The sequence below is a fragment of the Mesoplodon mirus genome (assembly GCF_964341445.2).
Source record: "Mesoplodon mirus genome assembly, chromosome: 6".
In the NCBI taxonomy this organism is placed as follows: domain Eukaryota; kingdom Metazoa; phylum Chordata; class Mammalia; order Artiodactyla; family Ziphiidae; genus Mesoplodon; species Mesoplodon mirus.
The window spans coordinates 59,690,208-59,711,850 of record NC_138982.1 but is presented as its reverse complement, the minus strand read 5'-3'; the positions used below and the strand labels follow the sequence as shown (position 1 = coordinate 59,711,850).

The 21,643-nt window shown below is 42.0% G+C and overlaps 1 protein-coding gene across 2 annotated transcripts in view; it reads left to right on the top strand.

The window, feature by feature from the left end:
• Window positions 1-273: 273 nt before the first annotated feature.
• The window catches only part of GPR160 (G protein-coupled receptor 160), a 32,507-nt gene continuing 11,137 nt past the window's right edge, over window positions 274-21,643 (top strand). Inside the window, exons 1-2 of one of the 2 annotated variants that reach the window (XM_082624230.1) lie at window positions 2,083-2,478; window positions 2,860-2,952. The gene's annotated coding sequence lies outside the window, so the exon portion shown is untranslated. Of the gene's footprint in view, window positions 721-2,082; window positions 2,479-2,859; window positions 2,953-21,643 lie in introns of those variants that run through there. The other variant, XM_082624231.1, reaches the window with a different exon arrangement.

The window sequence follows — 21,643 nt, the reverse complement described above, 5'->3', positions numbered from 1 at the left end:
GTTCGTCATCTTCACACACATGTTTTTCATTCTCACAAAGCTCTCTAAATTGGGTATTTTCAACCCATTTTGTGGCTGAAATTGTAGCTAAGAGAGGTTCGTAGTTCACTTGAGGTCTGGCAGCTGGTAAAAATAGAGCCAGGATTCAAATTCAGATCCGTTGGACCTTAGAGTTTACGTTATTTCCAGCCTCTGTGCTGGTCCAAACTCTAGCAGACAGCAGAGCTACCATACCCAAGAGTTCTTTAGTTAGTTTAGGCAAGCTATCTTTTTGCCACACTCAGCTGCCCTGGTTACAAACTGGGGCCATGTGCCACATCCAGCCGACAAGGATGTTTTATCAGGCCAGCGCAGTTTGGGAAAATCAAAAACAAAGCTGAGCCAATGTTGACTATGGGAGATTTCAAATATTCTGCCCCCCAAGAATTCCTGAAGGCGGTACTGGAGCAGCCTTCTCTCTAGAGGAGGGTAGTGTACTCCATTTCCCCCTGGTCTCCACCCCTCCCTATGTGGTCCCCATCCTTGAGCCCGGGGACCATCGCACTTGCACCGTTGTTTCTTACAGTAAGAGGTCTTCCTACGTGTGCATCTACCCAAAATGGAATAACCCAAGAGAGCTTGAGGGCTCTTGTCCCAAGAAAACGGGAAACAGCATATTCCTTTGAGAGAATGAAGCCTCTTGTGTTTACTCTGCAGTGATTCTATGACAGAAAATACAAGGTATGTCATCATTTTTCTCACACCCCGTCTGTGTTACTCATTTACATAGAACTTTAGAGCTTACTATCCCTGCAATACAATAAAAATGGAGTACATGTGTGGGCACGCTGCAGCAGAGAAAAGGAGGGCCTCCCAAACCCCAAACCACTGACTCTTTGTGAGTGGGAAGATGGGTTTTGTGCACCTGGCGGGTTCCCCAGGGTGTCCTGTAGGGGTGGGCCACCAAGAAGCCCTCCGTCTTTAAGCAGCCTGACTTTGGGATCCAGAGGGATCCTGAGATTGTGCCCTGGCTCTCTGCTCTGAGGGGCCCAGAAGGTACTCCCCTCCCCGTCCTCTGCCCACCCCTCTCCAGCTGGTGACACATCTGTCCTACACACCACTGAGGCATGGCCCCGTCGGAAAGCTCCGCAGGCAGGAGGAACTGAGGGGCCCTAGTCCAGCCTTTGAGAGGTTTCTGGGGTGCAAGTCCAAGAGTGGCCTGATTCCTCATCTTGAAACTTGTACTCAAGGGTCGTGGGACCGATGTTCCCGCCTCTGTCTGTATGTGGCGTTTCGTCGCAGGGGAGGCTGCTGTTTAGATCTTTGTTTCCTCTCCCTGAGTTCTGAGTGCTCGCGGCTGCCGTGTGGAGGTGTGGGCACGGTGAGGCAGCGGTGCTGAGGAGGAAGTACAGATGGAACCTGGCCGTGCGGTTTTGAGGAAACGCCAGGTGTTGTTTTGAGACCTTTGTCACTAGAGCTGTCAGTCTAGGTGTGTGCGTACCCCAGTGTGAGAAGAAACGTGGACGGGGGGCGCTGCAGGCGGGCTGCCTTGTGTGGTTGGAAGAAGGACATTGGAGGCCGAGGGCTTTCCTAAGTGCCAGGCCGGCGGGTTGATCGGAGCCTTTCTGGGGTGCTCTGGGGTTCAGGTGTGTGGGCGTGTTCTCAGGTAGGTGATTACTACTTCCTGGTCAAACAGACGGCCTGCAATGAGACTAGGTTGATGACCGGCCTCAGCAAACACAGGTGAAGCGTGGCGCCCCCGAGTGTGGACTCGCCAGGTGGCTGATGTCTTCCTGGTTCTCCCACCACCTCGCTGTGTGACCTTGACCTATTTTACTAACCACTCTGCCCTTCAGTTTTCTCTGTGTAAAATGGAAGTACTGATCACACCTACCTCACAGGGCTGCGAGGGTGAAGCGGCGCGTGGAGGGCCCGGCGTGGAGTAGGGGTTCCCTGAGCCTTGGCTATCGCTGTCGCTGGAGCCCTGCCTTCCTTCGCTTTGGCCTTTATTCGGGGGGTTTCCCCCCGAGAATGTTAGAAGGCAGGCTGCAGGGTAGACACGCTTTCCAGCTCTGACCTCCCTGTTTTCAGAGGCCGCCTGGCCTGCCTCGTGGCCTGAGGAAATGTCCTCCGTGACAGATGTCAGCAGGGGGTTTGGCGGAGCAGCGGCTTTGGAACTGATGACCAGAATGGGGCCGGGAACTGGGGCTGTGGCCCTGTGGTCTGGGCATTAAAATGCGCTGTGCCTCTGGAAAGGAGATGGGTCCCCCCACCGGCCCCTGGTGGGGGAGCAGCGGACTGCGTAGATGGGGCAGATGCCTCTGCCTCGGCGGCGGCGGGGCTCGGGCCACCTGAGTCCTCTCCGGCGCCTCTTCTGCCAGCTGCGGACGTGCCCTCCTCACGGGAATGCTGGGAGCAGCTAACAAATACGAAGTCCTGACCCAGGCCCCGTGAAGTACTGTGTCCGACCTGCCCTTTAGTGGCGAAATCAAAGACCAGGTACCCCAGGGGGTTTACTTTTAACTTGGAGAAATAATAGAGGTGCTGTTCACCTGTACTGGCAGAGCATTTTGTAGTTTTAAAAGGGCTTCCCTGGTGGCGCAGTGGTTGAGAGTCCGCCTGCCGATGCAGGGGACCCGGGTTCGTGCCCCGGTCCGGGAAGATCCCACATGCCGCGGAGCGGCTGGGCCCGTGAGCCATGGCCGCTGAGCCTGCGCGTCCGGATCCTGTGCTCCGCAATGGGAGAGGCCACAACAGTGAGAGGCCCGCGTACCACAAAAAAAAAAAAAAAAAAAAAAAAGGTCTATCAATTTGATCTTTGACCAGTGGTGCGGGCTTATTTGTTTGCATTTGTTTCTCTTGCCTATTGCTGTCTGTCAGGAGAGGTACACAGGTGAACTGAGGTTCAGGCCAGAGGTGAGCCCAGAAGTGGGAACAGACGAGTGGGCTGTGCGTTCTACGTTATCGGAGAAGGTAACCTGTGTTCGTACTCCTTATGCCCTTAAGGAGTCATAGGCAGTGATGACGTCTGGGGAGGGGAAGGGGGAGATTGAGAGCTGAGGTGTTCTCGGGAAGCTGAAAGCATCCCTTGTGTCCAGGGAGGCTGAACGGAGGGGTAGCCCGTCCCCCCCCCGAGTCCCCTGCCAGCAGCCGAGGCAGAGGTCGCCCGGTTGACAGCTCCTGCCCAGACCCATTCACGGAGGTGCCAGCGGGGCTCAGGGGGAGGTGGGGCACTGGGCTGCTGGGCTCCCTCCTCCTCCCGCCCGGGTCCGGGCCTTCATGGAACTGTTGCCTTTCTCCTCCTTTTTTTCTCCTCCGCCGCTCCCAGCCAGGTGTTCCAGTGAGATGCGGAACAGCCTCCATGGCCCTCCCCACCCCAGCTAACAGCCAACAGAGCTGCTCCCTTCTGACTGTTCTGCAGGGCTTTCCCTCCACAGCCCCTTCCATTTCCCATTGGTATCCTGGCCTCTGCTGCCTGCTAATCCTGTGTGTCCTGCAGACCAGCAGCAACGGGAGCTTGTTACAAGTGCAGAACTCAGGCCCACCCCAGACACAGTGAATCAGAATCCAGCTTTTACGAAGATCCACATTGAAGCTTGAGAAGTATTGGTCTACAAGGCCATGACCTTAGCAATCACAGGTGGCCTGGCATTAATTACCTCTGATCTGTGTATATTCATTCATTTTTCGGGTTTACCCAATATGGGAATAATACTGTATGTACCACTGGTTTTCAGCCTCCCATCCCCTACCGTTAGACTGTCTGAGGATAACAGCTCACGCCTCTCGGTCACACGGATTCTCAGGGATCACTAGAACCTCTGGAAGGCCTGAGGAATTCCATTACAGTATCTCCCCCCGTGAGAAACCCTGATACATACAGCTTTTATCTCAATTCTGTCATCTTACATTGTACTGTCAGCATTTTCTCGTCCTTTAATCTTTCTGAAGAGCTTGTCTTTCATGGCTACAGATAGTAGTCCATCTTATGACTGTCATAAATCATTTGACTACTTCCTTATTGTGAGGCATTTAAACTGTTCTGATCCTTTTGGGGTGGGAGAGTGTTCTGTAGGCCATTATAAGTATGCTGAAGTGAGCTGCTCAGGCCGTAATTACTTCCTTCAACTCTGATTATTCCCTTATGATGAATTCCTGGAGTGGAGATGCTGGATCAAAAAGCATGAACATTCTAAACACTCTTTAAAATGCAGGAGGAGTACAGGAAGTACCCTGACAGATACCCTCCCGGGCACTGGGTAGTGTGGTCTGTAGACAGATTCTCTGGGGAGCAGCAATCACGCCTTGTTCATCATCACACACGTCAAGGCCCAGCTTAGAGCAGATTCTGAGGTGTGACTCCCAAGGGGGTTGGCGAGTGGGAGGGAAGTTACCCGAAGGGTGGGTAGCTGCCTGTGATGGTGGCATTTCTTCCTCCTGGCCTGAGTCCTGAGTCCACTGACCAGGCAGCAGCTTCCTTCAGGGTGTGTCTGCACGTTTTAGCTTGCCTTCCAGTGGCAGGCGCAGGCAGGACGGGGAGTTCGTGGAGGCCTGAAATGACAGCCTCACTTACTAGTCCTGAATCTGCTGTTGCCGACTGGCACCAAACTTGTTTTTGCTTCATAAGTCTGTGACTGTTAGGTTCGTAACACTTTTTCCTCCCAGGAGCAGACCAGGAAACTCATGTTAAATAAACTGTATTCTGAAAGGTACACTCAGATTCTGTCATGAAGAAGAAGTGAAATATCAACATTGTATTTGTGATTGAGTCATAGTTTGAACTTGGATGCCAGGAATATATTTTTCGTCCTCTATAGATATGTTTGGAGTAAATGAGTGAATGAATATGCACAGAATAAATGAGTTTGATTATGTTAAATAACATACATATATTAGATATATTTGTGTGTATCACATGACATAATTAAAACATTTTAAACTGAATATTAAATCATTAGCCATTCATTTATATTAACTATTTGACATGTTATGACTTCCAAATAGACACACACACACACCATACTTTCTGGAAATAAGTGTGATGATCGATTCAGAGGTTGTCTACAGCAAACAACAGACTCTTTTATGAATGGAATACAGTATACAATAGGAAAACAAAAGTGGCTTCTTTTGTCAACATGTTTTTGAGATTCATGCATGTTGTGTATTTCAGTAGTTTGTTCTTTTTTATTAATAGCTAATATTCCACTCTTTGATTATACCACCATTAATTTGTCCATTCTGCCTGGAAGACCATTTGGGTGGTTTTCAGTTTGGGGCTTTTATGAAGGAAACTGCTGTGAACATTCTTTTACAAGTCCTTTTTTAAAAACACAGTTTTCTTGAGGTGCAATTTACATGCCATAAAATCCACCCATTGTAAGTGTACGATTCTATGATTTTTATAGATTTGTACAGCCATCACCACAATCTAATTTTTGAACATTTCTGTCACCCCCGAAGTTCCCTCATGCCAGCTTAAGTCCCCACTCCTAAGCCCAGGCAGCCATTGACCTACTTCCTGTCTCTTGCCTTTTCTGGATATTTCCTATAAATGGAATCCTAGAATATGTAGTTTTTTGTGTCTAGCTTCTTTCACTTAGCATAATGTTTTTGAAGTTCATCCATTTGCAGCATGTATCAGTAGCTTGTTCCTTTGTATTGATGAATAGTTCAGTTTTACAGATGTAACCACATTTCATTTATTTCTTCGCTAGTTGATGGACATTTGAATTGTTTCTGGTTTTTGGCTGTTATAAATAATATTTCTGTGCACATTCATGTACAGGTGTGTGTGGGCCTATATTTTTATTTCTCTTGGGTAGATTCTTAGGAGTGTAATTACCAGATTATATAGTAAGTTTATGTTTAAATTTTTTTTTTTTTTTTTTTTTTTTTTTTTTTTTTTGCGGTACGCGGGCCTCTCACTGTTGTGGCCTCTCCCGTTGTGGAGCACAGGCTCCGGATACGCAGGCTCAGCGGCCATGGCTCACGGGCCCAGCCGCTCCACGGCATATGGGATCCTCCCGGACCGGGGCACGTACCCGTATCCCCTGCATCGGCAGGCTATTATAGCCATCCTAATGGCTGTATGAGTGTATCTTATTACAATTTATGTGTTTTTTTGTTTGGGTTTTTTTTTTTTTTGGCCACACCACTTTCGGGATTAGTTCCCTGACCGGGGATTGAACCTGTGACCCCTGCAGTGGAAGCTCGGAGTCCTAACCACTGGACCACCAGGGAATTCCCTTATTACAGTTTAAATTTACATTTCCCTAATGACTAATGATGATTAGCACCTTTCCATTTGCTTATTATTATTAGTCATTCGTATATCTGCTTTGCTGAAATATCTAGTTAAATCTTTTGCCCATTTTTTAAATTGGGTTGTCACCATCGTCATATGGAGTTTCAAAAAATTTTTAATATTCTTTAAAATATTCAAATAAAAATACTTGAAGTAAAATATTCAAATATTTTTTTAAATTCTAGAGGCAAGGGCTTTATTAGATATATGACATGCAAATATTTTCTATGAATCTTTGACTTATCTTTTTATTTTCTTAATGGCACCTTTTAAAGAAAAAAGTTTTAAATTTTGATGAAGTCTAAGATATCAATTTCTTTTCTTTTATGGTTTGCACTTCTAATTACATATCTAAGAAATATTTCCTAACTGTGTACAAGCTTTTTTTTTTTAATAGACTTTATCTTTTACAGCAATTTTAGATCACAACAAAATTGAGCAGAAGGTACGATTTCCCAAAGAGATTTCTCATATATTTCCTGTGTCCACGTATGCATAGCCTCCCCTATTATCAGCATCCCCAATCAGTGACACATTTGTTATAGTCATTGACCCTACATTGACGCATCATAATCACCCAAAGTCCATAGTTTACATTACAGTTCTCTCTTGGTGGTGTACATTCTGTGGGTTTGGACAAATGTATAGTAACATGTATTCACCATTACAGTAGCATACAGAGTAATACTAAAAATCCTCTGTGCTCTGCCTGTTCATCCCTTCCTCCCCTCTAACCCTTGTCAACTACTCATCTTTTTACTGTCTCCATAGTTTTGCCTTTTCCAGAGTGTCATATAGTTGGATCATACAGTATATAGCTTTTTCAGATTGGCTTCTTTCACCTTGTAAATGCATTTTTTAAGGTTCCTCCATGTCTTTTCATGGCTTGATAGCTTTTTTTTTTCTTTAATGCTAAATAATCACAGTTCATCCAGTCACTTTCTGAAGGACATCTTGGTTGCTTCCAACTTTTGACAATTATCAATAAAGCTGTTATAAAGACTTGTGTATAGGTTTTTGTGTGGATATAAGTTTTAAACTCCTATGGGTAAATACCAAGGAGGGCGATTGCTGAATCATATGATAAGAATATGTTTAATTTTGTAAGAAACCGCCAATCTAACTGTCTTCCCAAGTGGCTGTACCATTTTGTATTTCCACTAGCAGTGAGAGTTCCTATTGCTCCACAAGCTCACTAGCATTTGGTGTTATCATACAGGTCTTTTTGTGGACATGTATTTTAATTTCTCCTGCGTAAATACCTAGGAGTGGAAGTACTGGATCATAGGATAGATGTATGTTTAAATGCCAGACTTTTCCAAGGGGTTGTACCATTTTATACTCCTATGTCTTTCCCAATACTTGGTATTCGTCTTTTTACTTGTAGCCATCCTGATGGATGTGAAATTGTAAGGCTATGTGCTTTTAATTAGCTTTTTCCTGATGACTAATGATGTTGAGCACCTTTTCACATGCTGTTGACCATTTGTTCATTTTCCTTTTGAACTGTCTTTCAAGTATATTGCCCATTTTGGTTTTGAGTTGTCTTTTTTTTTTTTTTTTTTTTTTTTGTGGTACACGGGCCTCTGACTGTTGTGGCCTCTCCCATTGCAGAGCACAGGCTCTGGATGTGCAGGCTCAGCAGGCTCAGCGGCCATGGCTCACGGGTCCAGCTGCTCTGCGGCATGTGGGATTTTCCCAGACCCGGGCACAAACCCGTGTCCCCTGCATTGGCAGGCGGACTCTCAACCACTGCGTCACCAGGGAAGCCCTGAGTTGTTTGTCTTTTTACTATTGATTTGTAGGCATTATAGATAGATAGGTAGGAAGGTAGTTAAGTAGGTAGGTAGGTAGGTAGGTAGATAGATAGATAGATAGATGGTCTGATAGTCTGAGCACAAATCGTTTGTTAGATATATGTGTAGTGAATATTTTCCCCCAGTATATCTCTTGCTTTTTCATATTCTTATAAGCAGAAGATTTTAATTTTAATGAGTCTACTTTATAATTTTTTCTTTTATGGTTAGTGCTTTTGTGTTTTGCTTAATAATTCTTTACCTACCCCAAGGTTGCAAAGATTTTCTTCTTTGTTATCCTTCTAGATGCTTTAGTCTTAGCTTTTACATTTAGGCCTGTGACCAATCCTGAATTAATTTGTGAGTATGGTGTGAGATGGGATTGAGCTCCTTCTTTTTCATACAGTTATCCATTTAGTGCAGCACCATTTATTGAAAAGACTTTCCTTTCCTCCACTGAATTGCCTTGGTACTTTCTTGTAAATCAAGTGGACTGTTGGAACTCTCTACTCTGTTCTGTTTGTCTGTTCTTCAGCTAGTACCACACTATCTTCAGTTCGGTAGTTTATCAGTTTTGAAATCAGGTAGTGTAAGCCCTTCAACTTTGTTCTTTTTCAAAAATTTTCAACTATTCTGGCCCTTTGCATTTTCTTTCTTTTTTTAAAATTAATTTTTATTGGAGTATAGTTGCTTTACAATGTTGTGTTAGTTTCTGCTGTACAGCAAAGTGAATCTTTTGCATTTTTCATGTACACTTTAGAATCAACTTATCAGTTTCTACCAAAAAGCCTGGTTGGATTTTGATCGGGACAACAGTGAATCTACCAGTCTAGAGAGCATTGTCATCTTAACAATATTAATCTTCCGTAGACATGGTATATCTTGCCACTTATTTAGGTCTTTAGTTTCTCTCAGCAGTGTTGTTGTTGTCTTCTCAGCAGTGTTTTATAGCTTTTAGCATTGATGATTTGTACATTTAAAAAAAATTATTTATTTACTTATTTTGGCTGCTCCAGGTCTTAGTTGTGGTGTGCGGACTCTTAGTTGCAGCATGCGGACTCTTAGTTGCGACATGCAGGCTTCTTAGTTGCAGCATGTATGTGGGATCTAGTTCCCTGACCAGAGATTGAACCTGGGCCCCCTGCATTGGAAGTGCGGAATCTTACCCACTGAACCACCAGGGAAGTCCCTGATGATTTGTACACATTTTAAAAGATTTATTCTTATGTATTTTACATTTTAAAGTCTACTGTAAATGGCAATTTTTACATTTTCAAATTTTGTTTTATATATATGCTATATATATATACACACATACATATATATATGTGTATATATATATATATATATATACACATATATATATGCAATTTAAAAAATTGATCTGCAACCTTACTAAAGTAACTTAGTAACTCCAGTAAGTTTTGGATAGATGCCTTAGCATTTTCTGTATGTATAAACATCATCTGCAAAGAGTTTTACTTTATTCTTTCTAATCTCTGCCTTTTTTTTTTCCTTGCCTTGTTCCTTTAAGGGAAAAGTGGTCAGTTTTTCACAGTTAAGTATGATGATAGCTGTAGATTTTTTTATAGATGTCCTTTATCAGGTTGAGGAAATTTCCCTCGATTCCTACTTTGCTGAGAGGTTTTTATCATGAATGGATGTTGAATTTTGTCAAAAGTCTTTTTCTGCATTTCTCAAGATGATCATCTGGTTTGTTTTCCTTTATTCTGTTCATGTGAATGTGTCTCTTTTTCATCTTTTGGCACTTTTTCATCATGTCAAATTAGGGAAAAGACCACCGTTACTACTTCTAACACTCGAACATCTTGGCATGATTCATTGAATGTAGGTTCAGGAGCATGATTTAGACAGTTTGAATCTGATAATCTCCATAAAATACTTTATAAACTAAAAAGCACCATATATATTTAGGTAGAATTATTTGACTTAAGGGGCCTACCTGTCCCCCAAAACTTCTCTTAATCTCTGAAACTTCTGCTGTTCATCTCATGCCTAAAAAAATCAGTATGAAAATAACAGAACTGTACACAATGAGATTTTGACCTTAAAAGGTCTTACTTCCTATTTTCTGAGCTTGGGAGACCTAACTTATGGATATGACAAAGTCCTTCCATTTAAGTGTCCAGTAATATTTCTCAAAAAAAAATTCTCAAAAAAATCTGTATATTTGTTACCTATGTCCCAATTGTTCATTGACCTGAAAATCCTGGGGGACTAAGAAGTCTGTGGTCCTTGGTCTAAACACTGGAGAAATCAATGACTTAAAAGGAATTTCAGATGATTTGGGGTGCAGCTATCACCCTCCCAGACTTCAGACTATACTACAAAGTTACAGTAATCAAAACAGCATGGTACTGGCACAAAAACAGACACATAGATTAATGGAACAGAATAGAAAGCCCAGAAATAAACCCACACACCTATGGTCAATTAATCTATGACAAAGTAGGCAAGAATATACAATGGAGAAAAGACAGTCTCTTCAATAAGTGGTGCTGGGAAAACTGGACAGCTACATGTAAAACAATGAGATTAGAATATTTCCTCTTACCATATACAAAAATAAACTTAAAATGGATTAAAGACCTAAATGTAAGACCTGAAACCGTAAAACTCCTAAAAGAGAATGTTGGCAGAACATTCTTTGATATAAACTGTAGAAATACTTTTTTTGGATCTGTCTCCTAAGGCAAAGGAATAAAAGCAGAAACAAACAAATGGGACCTAATTAAACCTAAAAGCTTTTGCACAGCAAAGGAAACCATCCACAAAACAAAAAGACAACTTACTGAATGGGAGAAAGTATTTGCGAATGATATGGCTGACAAGGGGTTAATATCCAAAATAAAGAGCTCATACAACTCAATATCCAAAACCAAACAATCAAACCCAATCAAAAATGGGCAGAACACTTGAATAGAAATTTTTCCAAAGAAGACATACAGATGGCTCAACATCACTAATTTTTACAGAAATGCAAATCAAAACCACAATGAGATATCACCTCACACCTGGCAGAATGGCTATCATCAAAAAGAACACAAATAACAAATGTTGGCAAGGGTGTGGAGAAAAGGGAACCCTTGTACACTTTTGGTGGGAATGTAAGTTGGTGCCACCACTATGGATAAAAGTATGGAGGTTCCTCAAAAAACTAAAAGTAGAACTACTGTGATCCAGCAGTTCCACTCCTGGGTTTATATCTGAAAAAAACAAAAAGGTGAATTCAAAAAGATACATGCAACCCAGTGTTCATAGCAGCACTATTTACAATAGCCAAGATATGGAAGCAACCCAAGTATCCATCAGCAGATGAATGGATAAAGAAGATATGGTATATGTATACAATGGAATATTACTCAGCCATAAAAAAGAATGAAATTCTGCCATTTGCAGCAATGTGGATGGACCTAGTGAAATAAGGTGCTTAGTGAAATAAGTCAGAGAAAGACAAATACTATATGATATGATGTATATGTGGAATCTAAAAAATAAAACAAACAAATGTATACACCAAAACAGAAACATATTCACAGATTAAAAAAAACAAACTAGTGGTTACCAGAAGGGAGAGGGAAGGAGGGAGGGGCAAGATAGGGGTATGGTATTAAGAGACACAAACTACTATGTATAAAATAGATAAGCAACAAGGATATATTGATAGCACTGGGAATTATAGCCATTGTCTTGTAATAACTTTTAATGGAGAATAATCTGTAAAAATACTGAATCACTGTGCCATACACCTGAAAGCAATATAATATTGTAAATCAACTACACTTTAATAAAAATAATGAAATTAATCAATATAAGGAGATGTGTATGTTATATTTTCTGAATCCTGAGAGAATGGAAAAAACAGGTGTTTATGGTAGTAGTATAAGCTGGTATAGGTCTGGAATGCTGTTGTTGATGACTTATAGGACAGCTTGACCCTGGTTGATTGGGGAGGCTATCCCAGGTTGTGTGAAGTTGTAAAAAGGATCTCCCTTAGGTGATTGGCCTGGTTCACTTTCTCAGCAATGACCAACAGAGCCATAGTTTTAGAAACTATGGACAACTGAACTTCAGCAGCATCGTCATCTCTCTGATTGTTGAGTCATCCCAGGAGCCATGTTCAGTAGCTTGGGACTGCCAGTGAGGTCTCATTGAGCAGGGGTTTCTGATTGGTACTTTCCAGATCACTGTATGCTTAAACCCCTTCCTTTGCTTGAGAGCAGGACTAAAGTTGATGATAATCATTGAGAACTAGGAAGCAGTCTCTAGTTCAAATGTCCTTTGAGGACTAAACCTCTATAAACATGTTTACTAAGCAGTTGTCCCATATGTATTGGGACATTTCTGGTGGTGGTGCAAACACTAGCTCCCAAACTAACATGTCCTCCTTTTGAACAATTCCCAATCTGGTAACCCTTTAACTATTACTCTTATGAATCCCTTTCCCCTATGTATTGACTTCTTTAGGTATATTCCTATTTATTGCTATCTTTCTTAAAATTTGGTGGCAAAAGCAATTAATACAAGGTATGGAACTCCTTTCTCCTTAATTCTGAACACTGTACTTGTATTAATCTGTGTGTTCCCACCAAAATGATGAAGAGATGAATATATATGTGTGGAATTTGCAATAAATAAGATACAGTCACATTGTGAGGGAGGGATATGTGAAAATATACATCACCAGAATATTAATTTATAAGTGAACCTAGGGCATTGGGTAAAAATTAATGATAGCTGTATGGAAAACCAAATCTCATCAATGTAACCTAATTTTTTCAAGAACATTTTAAGGATCTGGAGGAAACAGGGCACATATGTCTTGACTTTCTCATGCTGTTGATTTAATTATGAATAACATAATCAGCAACAACCCAGGGAGACATAGTTTAGCTTATATGATACCACAGTCAGATGGTGGGAAGGCCAGAGACATCAAGGATATGGTGCTGGTGCAGGATAGCGCTTACCAGTTAACCCTTCAGAGGTCAATCTGGGACCCAGTCCCATTAAATAAACTTTATGACTACTGATGTATTGTGTATATATTTGTTTGTGTGCCAGAAATACTGGAAACAGAAGTCAAAATAACCTGGATAAATTAGGTACTTAACAAACTGGACAATGTCAAATGAAGGCTAATTTTGTAAGCAGGAAGTTCAGATTGGAGAATGATTGGCTTTGTGCCTAGTCTGGCAGAACAAGCCCCTGGGCCGTGGTGAATCACGAGGTAGTTGAGCCATCAATGACTATAATATGAGTATGTGCAGAGTACCGCATCTCATAAGTCAGTGCTCTGGCTAAGGATACTTTTGGGAGGCTGAGAAGCAGGCAAAAGATACAGTGAAGGCTTACAGTGGATAAAAATTTTGAAATAGAAGCAGGGACATAAATGCAGCAAGATGGGAGGGATATGAAAAAGAAGCAATTAGAAGTATTTTGTATTAAGTAGGATAGGCTAAAATGCTGTAAAAATAGGTAAAAAATACAGTGGCTCAAATTTAGTACAAGTTTATTGCTTTCATATAACAGTCCTGGGTGGATATTTCAGGTCATTGGGGGTCCCTCTATACTCAGGGACCCGGCTGATGGTAGCCCGGCTGCCTTCACCATGTGTCCTGCAGAGTTGCTCTGGTTGCCCGTAGGAAGGCAGAATGAGCTTTGCCCAGAAAGGGCTACTATCATGTCTGCTCACACCCCATTGGCTAGAAGTCAGTCATGTGACCATACCTCACTGCAAGGGAGACTGGGAAATATAGGTCCCCTGTGGGCTTCAGGAAGAGAAGAGAGCACAGATTTTGAAAACCACTAACTGTTTCTGCCATACCTCTAAGAAACAGCAGTTGACAACAGATTTCTCATTAACAATAACATTTAGAATACAAAAGAGTACATACCTTCAACTTAGAATTTAATACTAGTTAAACCATCATTCAAGAATGGTCAGCAGGGCTTCCCTGGTGGGGCAGGTGTTGAGAGTCCGCCTGCCGATGCAGGGGACACGGGTTCGTGCCCCGGTCCGGGAAGATCCCACATGCCGCGGAGTGGCTGGGCACGTGAGCCTGTGCTCCGCAACAGAAGAGGCCACAACAGTGAGAGGCCCGCGAACCGCAAAAAAAAAAAAAAAAAAAAAGAATGGTCAGCAGTCCCTATGGAGGAGAATTTGGCAATATCTGACAAAAGTATATAAGTGTTTACCCTTTGACCTAGCAGTCCCGTTTATAGTAATTATTCCAGAGGATACACCTCCACAAATCATTTTTCCAGAAAGTGCTTAGTACCTATAAACCAGAAACAAGTGATAAGGGTTGGGTGGATATGGGTGGAGGGATAAGAATGGAAATGGGGCTTTTCTGAGTATCTGTTTTTTTCGGGGTTTTTTTTGCGGTACGTGGGCCTCTCACTGTTGTGGCCTCTCCCGTTGCGGAGCACAGGCTCCGGACGCGCAGGCTCAGCGGCCATGGCTCACGGGACTCAGCTGCTCTGTGGCATGTGGGATCTTCCTGGACCGGGGCACGAACCCATGTCCCCTGCATTGGCAGGTGGACTCTCAAACCACTGCACCACCAGGGAAGCCCTCAGTGGCTTCTCTTATTGTGGAGCACGGGCTCTAGGCGCGTGGGCTTCAGGAGTTGTGGCGCATGGGCTCAGTAGTTGTGGCTTGCAGGCTTCGTTGCTCCGCGGTGTGTGGGATCTTCCCGGACCAGGACTTGAACCTGTGTCCCCTGCATTGGCAGGAGGCCACTGCGCCACCAGGGAAGCCCCCTTTCTTGCATTTCTAAAAAATAGTTTTATCACCCAAGTGTGTGTCCCTGGAGACTTTAGTTTAGTCTTACCCTTTCTCTAAAAAGTATTTGAGATGTCTTTCAAGTCTCTCTTTTAATCTATGGATTGCTTCTCCATTCCTTCTGTTGAAGAACTGGACCACTTGACCTTTAGAGTTTTCCACTGTGACTTTTGCTGATTGCACACTCATGGTGCAGCTCAGTATGTCCCTCTGTATTTATTTCCTTGTTTAAAAACAGCTTTATTGAAGTATAACTGACATACAATAAACTGCACATATTTAATGTGTACAATTTGATACCTTTTGCTATATGTCTACACCAATGAAAACACCACCAGCATCAGGAGAGTAAACACGTTTATCACCCCAAAGCTCCCTGTGCCCCTTTGTAATTTCTCCCTCTTACCCCTCCCTATCTTCTCAGCAATTGATTATTTGCTTTCTGTCATTCTGAGTTCGTATCTTCTAAGATTTTATATAAATGGAAGCATGCAGCGTGCATTCTGGTTTTTGCCTGGCCTCTCACTCAGCATAGTTATTTTGAGACTCATCTGTGTTGTTGCATGTATTGATAGTTCCTCCTTTTTACTGCTGAGTAGTGTTCCGTTGCATGGATATACCACTCTTTTGTTTATCCATTGACTCGTTGATAGAAATCTGGATTGTTTCCAGTTTTGTGTCCTCTGCCTTTCTTGCAAATTGGCAGCTGGATCCAGAGATTTGATCAGACTCAGGTTCAGCCTATAGGAGGCACAAAATATCTGGTTACTCTCCTGTTGTGAAGATCAGAGCCATAGGTGCTTAATGCCTACATCTGTTAATTCATGGGTGGAATTCCAGGTCTACAACTTATTTTTCATTTATAAGTTGGAACGCCCTTTAAAAAGATGCTTCCCCTCATCTACTACTTGGTTACCAAGTGGTACATCTCATATATGGCAGGGTAAATGCTTTATTTTTTTCCTTTAATTTATTGGTTTTCAAGATATCCATTCCATCCCTTAATTCTTTGTATAAAACTTCCTGTTGTTGTTTTCTCTTGGGAAACTGGTTATCTCTTCTCTTTGTTATCACTGTTTTGAAATTTCTGGTGTATCTGTTTTCTTCCATCAAGGTGGAAGGTTTTCAATCTTGAGAAACCTTCAGTTCTAGAAAATGTTCATCCTCTTCTTCCTTGATGTCTTCCCCTCCAGTTTATTCTCTTTCTGTGACTCCTATTATTCAGATATTGCACCTGCTAAATTTGTTCTCTATTTTATTATCCTTTATCTTCTTGTTCTACATTTTCTGGGAAATTTCCTGAACTTTATTTTCTAACTCTTCAGTTCAGCTTATCATTTCCGCCGTCAGACTTTTATTTTCCAAGGGTGATTTCTGTGATTGTTGTTTTAAATAGCCTCCTCCTCTTGTTTCATGGATGCAATACTTTCTCCCTGAAAACAATGAGTTTCTGAATAATGTTTTCCTCTAGCACTGTGTCTCTTTCCTCAAAGTTCTTTTTTCTGCTTTTGGGTTTGACTTTTCATTGTAGAGATTTTCTTCGAATGTCTGGGGCTCTGTGGATGTCTAGTCATGCATATGAGTAGGGCATCTGGGATGTTTCCTTAGAGAAGACTCAATTTCACTGTCTTTAGATATTTCTTCTTGGGCTGATCCCTCGAGAAGGATTTTTGGATCTTTATCTTTTGTGATAATGGTATTCCTGAAATCCAGGTGGGGATATAAGGCTGGAGAGCTGAGAAGCTGAGAAGCTTTTAATATGTGTAGTTTTACTCAGCCTCCATTTTCAGTATGGTACCCCTTCATCCTCAAATCTTGGCCACACTCTAGAGACTCTCTCTTTTACCCTTGCCAGAGGAGAAGACCTCCATTCTTATTCCATAGCTGGGGAGAGAGAGTTACGTGTTGCACTGAGTCGTGGAAGGGATCTGGGATCTGTTTATTTCATTTGCAGCTAATCCTCTTGTTTTTAGCCCCATCTTTGCATCCCTTTTCAAAGTTACCTGGGCCAACAATTCCTGAGCCTTTTGAGGGCCCTGACGTGTAAATTAGATTGCCACTGTGTTTTCTCCATTGCTGGCATTCTTCAGTCTATTATCAGTATATGTGATTCATCTGAAGATTTTATTGAAAATGCAGATTGATTCATTAGGTCCAAGTTGGAGCCTGAGATTCTGTATTTATAACAAGCTCCTAGGTGATGCTTATGTTCCTGCTTCTGTTTTGTTGGAAAGAAAAGAAGCAGTTTCATTGGAAGTTGTATCATAATTTATGTAGCCAATTTCCTATTGCTGGATATTTAAAGTAATTCCAGGTTTTTACTTTTAAATGCAATATTATGAGATGAACAACCTTAAAAATAAATTAATAGGGCTTCCATGGTGGCGCAGTGGTTAAGAATCCGCCTGCCAATGCAGGGGACACGGGTTTAAGCCCTGGTCCGGGAAGATCTCACATGCTGCGGAGCAACTAAGCCCGTGCGCCACAACTACTAAGCCTGCGCTCTAGAGCCCATGAGCCACAACTGCTGAGCCCATGTGCCACAACTACTGAAGCCCATACGCCTAGACCCCGTGCTCTGCAACAAGAGAAGCCACCCCAGTGAGAAGCCCACAATGAAGAGTGGCCCCCGCTCACCACAACTAGAGAAAGCCTGCGCGCAGCAACAAAGACCCAATGTAGCCAAAAATAAATAAATAAATAATATATAAAACTTAATTAATAAAACATCCATTTCCACGTTCTGTTTGAACTTTGAAAGATGTATAGAAACTTGTTGAACCACCACCCCAATCCAAATAAAGAACTTTTTTTTTTTTTTTTTTAGAACATTTTCATCTACAAACAGTTCCCTGGTGCTTCTGCCCCATCCTGGCCCTAGGTTTCCACTGATGGTCTGTCTGGCCCTACAGATTAGTTCTCTGTTCTAGAATTCCACATAATTGGCATCATACAGTCTGTACATTTTTGTGTCAGGATGCTTTCGTTCAGTGTGTTTTTTCAATTTATCCCTGTGTAGCGTGTATTCCTTTTTATTGCTGAAAAGTATTCCACCATATGGATATATTACAGTTTATTTCTCCATTCTCCTGTTGGTGGATATATGGGGTTAGTAGCCATGGTAAATCAAGCTGCCACACATTTGTGTACAAGTCTTTTTGTGGATATATGCCTTCATTTTTCTTGGGTAAATACCTAGGAGTAGGATTACTGGATAAAATGGTAATTGAATGTTAACATTGTCTCAAACAGTTTAAGCAATGTCAGGTTGTTCTCCTTCCTTGTCAACACATGTATTGTCAGTCTTTTAGATTTTAGCTCTTCTAGTGGGTGTTGCAGCAGTATCTCATTGTGGTTTTCATTTCCCCAACGTGTCTCTTCAAATTTTCTGCCCATTTTTTTAATGGGCTAAGTCTTAGAGTTGTAAGAGTCCATTCATGTTCTGAGACCTAGTCATTGGTAAGATATTTATTGTGAATATCTTCTCCCAGTCTGTAGCTTGCCTTTTCGTTTTTTTAACTATGCTTTCAAAGAGAAGTAAGTATTTGCTGTTTAACAAAGTCCAGTTTATCAACTTGTGTATGTGCACGAGCACACGTGCACATCCTGAGAAAGCTATGCCCACTATAGTGGGTGCCTAGTGTCCCCCCAAAATTCTTGTCTATCTGGAATGTGACTTATTTGGAAATAAGTTTTTGCAGATGTAATGAAGGTAATAACAGAATAGGGTGGGCCCTAAATCCAGTGATTTAGGTTCTTACAAAAAGAGGAGAGGACACACACAGACACACACAAGGGAGAAGTCTATGTAAAGATGGAGGCAGAGATAGGTGTTACGCTGTCACAAGCCAAGGAATGCCAGGAGCCTCCAGAAGCTGGAAAAAGCAAGGAAGGATGCTCCTCTAGAGCCTTCAAAGGGAGCATGGCTCTGTTGAGACCTTGATTTCAGATTTCTGGCCTCCAGAACTGTGAGAAAATTAATTTTTTTGTTTTGACTACCCAGTGGTAATTTGTTATGGCAGCCCTAGGGAACTAATATACCTACCTAGGACCACAATGATTTCCTCCTGTTTTCTTCTAAAAATTTGTTTCACTTTTACATTTAGCCTTCTGATCCATTTTGAGTTTACTTTGTGTATGGTGTGAGGTAAGGGTTAAGGTTAATTTTTCCCATATGGATATATGGTTTCCAGCACCATTTTTAGAAAAGACTATCCTTTCCTCCATTAATTACCTTGTACTTTTGTTGAGAATCAATTGACCATAAGTATGTGGGTCTACTTCTGGATTCTCTTCTGTTCGATTGATTTATAGGACTATCCTTATGCTAATACCCCCTCTTTATTTCTATACCTTTATAGCAAGTCTTTTTTTTTTTTAAATAAATTTATTTATTTATTTTTGGCTGCATTGGGTCTTCCGTTGCTGTGCGCTGGCTTTCTGTAGTTGCGGCGAGCAGGGGCTACTCTTCGTTGTTGTGCAAAGACTTTTCATTGCAATGGCTTCTCTTGTTGTGGAGCACAGGCTCTAGGCATGCAGGCTTCAGTAGTTGTGGCACACGGGCTTCAGTAGTTGCGGCTCACGGGCTCAAGAGCGCAGGCTCAGTAGTTGTGGCACACGGGCTTAGTTACTCCATGGCATGTGGGATCTTCCCGGACCAGGGCTCAAACCCGTGTCCCCTGAATCGGCAGGCGGACTCCCAACCACTGCGCCACCAGGGAAGCCCTATAGCAAGTCTTAAAATCAGGTAGTGTGGGCTTCCCTGGTGGCGCAGTGGTTGGGAGTCCGCCTGCCGATGCGGGGGACACGGGTTCGTGCCCTGGTCCGGGAGGATCCTGCATGCCGCAGAGCGGCTGGGCCCGTGGGCCGTGGCCGCTGGGCCTGCGCATCCGGAGCCTGTGCTCTGCAACGGGAGAGGCTGCAGTGGTGAGAGGCCCATGTACCACAAAAAAAAAAAAAAAAAAAAAAAAAAAAAATCCTTTACACTTACAAATAAATAAATAAAATATTTAATAAAACAGAAATTAAAGAAGATCTAAATCCATGGAGACATATATGATGGATTGTTAAGACTCAGCCAGTTTTTTCTGTTGAAATTGGCAAGCTGATTGTACAATTTATATGGAAATGTAAAGGACCCAGCAGAGCCAAAATAATTTTTAAGAACAACAAAGTTGGTGAACGTACACTACCTGTTCTTTTTTTTTTTTTTTTTTTTGCAGTACTTATTTAGGTCAATACATTTTTAAGGAATTTCACATGTTCTGATTCCTTCCACTGCCAGTCACTTAGTTCCTCCAAGGTTTGAGTAATAATCTTCAAGATAAGATAGCCTTTTCAAAAAGAACTTTTGCTCAGTCCACAGTTGTCATGTCAGTCAGTCCACAATTCTTCTAGGTCACCTTCTTTGATCTCCCATAGAATATGGCCACACTTTAAAAATTCCCCACCTGTAATCTTTGGGATCCAATTTCTTCAAGCAATTTACTTTAGGACCATGTTTCAGGTCAGAGGAGACGGCTCTGACTGGTTCTGAATTTTAGACACCCTCTAAACATGCATTAGGTTGAAATCAGATTACTCCTAAGCTATCACACCCTAGAACAGTACATATCATTGGGCTATGCCAGTACCTTTTTTTTTTTTTAATATCTTTATTGGAGTATAATTGCTTTACAATTAGTAAAGCAATTAGTTTCTGCTAATTAGTTTCTGTGTTAGTTTCTGCTGTATAACAAAGTGAATCAGCTGTACATATACGTATATCCCCATTTCTCTTGCCTCTCCCTCCCACCCTCCCTATCCCACCCCTCTAGGTGGGCACAAAGCACCATGCGGATCTCCCTGTGCCATGCGGCTGCTTCCCACTAGCTATTTTACACTTAGTAGTGTATATATGTCCATGCCACTCTCACTTTGTCCCAGCCTACCCTTCCGCCTCTCCGTGTCCTCAAGTCCATTCTCTATGTCTGTGTCTTTATTCCTGTCCTGCCCCCAGTTCTTCAGAAACTTTTCTTTTTTTTTAGATTCCATATATATGTGTTAGCATATGGTATTTGTTTTTCACTTTCTGACTTACTTCACTCTGTATGACAGACTCTGGGTCCATCCACCTCACTACAAATAACTCAATTTTGTTTCTTTTTATGGCTGAGTAATATTCCACTGTATATATGTGCCACATCTTCCTTACCCATTCATCTGTTGATGGACACTTAGGTTGCTTCCATGTCCTGGCTATTGTAAATAGTGCTGCAATGAACATTGTGGTGGATGTCTCTTTCTGAATTATGGTTTTCTCAGGGTATATGCCTGGTAATGGGATTGCTGGGTCGTATGGTAGTTCTATTTTTAGTTTCTTAAGGAACCTCCATACTGTTCTCCATAGTGGCTGTATCAATTTACATTCCCACCAACAGTGTAGGAGGGTTCCCTTTTCTCCACACCGTCTCCAGCATTTATTGTTTCTAGATTTTTTGATGATGGCCATTGTGACCAGTGTGAGGTGATACCTCACTGTAGTTTTGATTTGCATTTCTCTAATGATTAGTTATGTTGAGAATCCTTTCATGTGTTTATTAGCAATCTGTATATCTTCTTTGGAGAAATGTCTATTTAGGTCTTCTGCCCATTTTTGGATTGGGTTGTTTGTTTTTTTGATATTGAGCTGCATGAGCTGCTTGTATATTTTGGAGATTAATCCTTTGTCAGTTGCTTCGTTTGCAAATATTTTGTCCCATTCTGAGGGTTGTC